General features: G+C 35.4%; 1 pseudogene; it reads left to right on the top strand.

Annotated features, from left to right (window-relative positions):
• LOC105535932 overlaps positions 1-73 on the top strand; it is a 1,274-nt pseudogene extending 1,201 nt beyond the window's left edge.
• The last annotated feature ends 2,303 nt before the right edge of the window (positions 74-2,376 follow it).

Below are 2,376 nucleotides of genomic sequence, written 5' to 3'. Positions count from 1 at the left end.
TATGTTGTAATTAACTGTGTCACAGGTTGCCACAAGTGACTTCTCTCAGACCCAACAAGAAAGAGAGTCTTGAATTGAATCCTTTTTGTCCCAATGTACTAGTAACATCTATGCTTTCAAGCGATTCTCAGAAACAGACAAAAATGAATGCCTACATTAGTTATATGTTATAATGTAGATTATGTTACCTGAGATCATATCAGCCCAGAATATTTAAATAAATAATCATTTTGAATATCTTTAAACTCAGAAACTAAAAAATACATAATAGCTGTGACCAAGTTTACACTTTTGAAATAAGAATACTCCAGAGTTCTATAAAATGGAACAAAAATAGAAACCATACAACACATGGAATTCAGAAGTTTAGTACAAAGAAAAATGTTTTATGGAAAAGCCACATGCTGTCATCCTTTGGGCATGACTACAGAGAGGACTGAATGACTAGAGGCAGCTAATGAGAACTCCAAATCGAAGCCTAATAGAGGTTGTTGATTAATGGAGTGGCAAGTCCGCTTCAGTGGCAGTGGTTGCTTAGTCGCATAGTTGGCTGAAATCTGGGCTCGTGTCCTGCAGTGAGCAACCCAGACAACAAGCTTAAGCACCTGCTTGAGCAGAGGAGAGATAGCTGAAAGCTGTCAGCAAATTTACAGAGAATTAAAGCCACAAAGAAAGAAATCCTCTGAAAAACCATGCCAAGAAAACACAACCCAGACCACACAGGCAGGTACGCACTTAGCAGATTTAGAAAGAATGATATGTGGACTTCAACTGGAGAGTAAACAGGCAGTGGACAGGCCATGGAATAACTGAACTCTGATGGATGATTAGGGAATGAAGACATGTAAGAAAAAAATTGCTTTTTCAAAAGCAATAGCTAATAATTTTTTTTTCCTCATAGGATCATGGAATAACTTTTCTAAAATAAAGCCATAGGGATCAAATAACATGATCACTTACTAACCATAGTTGCAGTATAGCCTTGAATTACTCCCAAACAACCCCTGAATGTCTCATTAAGCAACCAGGAGAGAAAAGCAAAACAAAATTAAAACTTACAGATGACATCTTTGGCAAAATCACATGACAGAAAAATATTGTCCCTAATTGGACAGGACTGCATACTAAGCAAAAATCTGGGCAGATGGTTTTGAGATTGACTGGTGAAACTTGAAACAGTACTTGCAGGCTCTAAGTGCTCATAAACGTAAGAGGATAAAGCAGTGCTGTGGTGATCCTCAGCATTTGAAAATCTCAAAAATGTCCAGCAAATAAGCTCTTCCAAAAGGATGTAGCCTCAGCCCAAAGAAAAGCACATTAAAACAAATAAAGATCCACTTGCACAAGAGAGAAAGAAGGCTCTGATGGTAGAGGAGAGGACTTAGGGAAAGCAGACACAAGAAAATGATGCAACAGCTAAATACAGCTTCTCAAAACCTGTGGAGTTCTAGGGCTGGAACAGAAGGAAGCAGAATGTCCTCCAGGACCAGACTTTGCTCTAACACACAGAAGTGGCCTCAAAGAAAGTGCTACTTTGAGCCATTTGGACAGCAACAGAGGGACCCCTAGAGCTGCAAAACTATAAAAGCTATTCTGCCATTGCCTCTCCCTCCAGGGGATCCCACAAGTCATCCCAGAAAGCTATGCTTATTTATACAGAGAGACAAAAAAGAGATATGTGCTAATTCTATACACAGTTATGAGCAAAAATAAAGACATTGATGACAAAGATGAATCCATGGCACTTAGGGCCATGCTGATGATAGGAATCTCCCTCTTTTTTGTTTCAAGTCTTTTTTATTAATCCTAACATTTCAGTGTCTGCATCTGAATATCAGAAACCACATTACTGACTTCAATATTTTTTAGGCTTTTAAAAAATGCATCCTTTCATTTCCACTGAAAAATTGGGAATTCTCACAATAAGGCATATGAATGGGAAGAGTGAGTCCTTCTGCAACACTAAAAAGTATTCCTATCAGTTATATCATCACATATATGTAAATATACATATATAGTTTTACTATTGTCTAATGAATATTGCCTAATTCTCTAATTAACAGACTTATGAAACAGCCTCTTCTTTATTAAATAAAATATATTTATTCAAATTGGTAATATAAATATTTTACAGTGTATTATCATCTAAGTAAATCATAAATTATCAACCTGTTTATATATTTTATATGAATTGAAGGCTGAGAGGCTTTGTTAACAAATTATTTTGAAAAAAATCTAGATATGTTTTAAAATAAGGTCAAATTGTCCAGTTTATACAAATTGTCCAGTAGTCTCATAATTCTTTTCCATTTTATAATCATAAATTTTTATTTCTATGTTATTTGTAAAAATTTTCTTATTAGGTATTTGAATTCT

The sequence above is a fragment of the Mandrillus leucophaeus genome, unplaced genomic scaffold, assembly GCF_000951045.1.
Source record: "Mandrillus leucophaeus isolate KB7577 unplaced genomic scaffold, Mleu.le_1.0 Scaffold1518, whole genome shotgun sequence".
Lineage (NCBI taxonomy): Eukaryota > Metazoa > Chordata > Mammalia > Primates > Cercopithecidae > Mandrillus > Mandrillus leucophaeus.
This window is presented reverse-complemented; position numbering and strand designations above follow the sequence as displayed.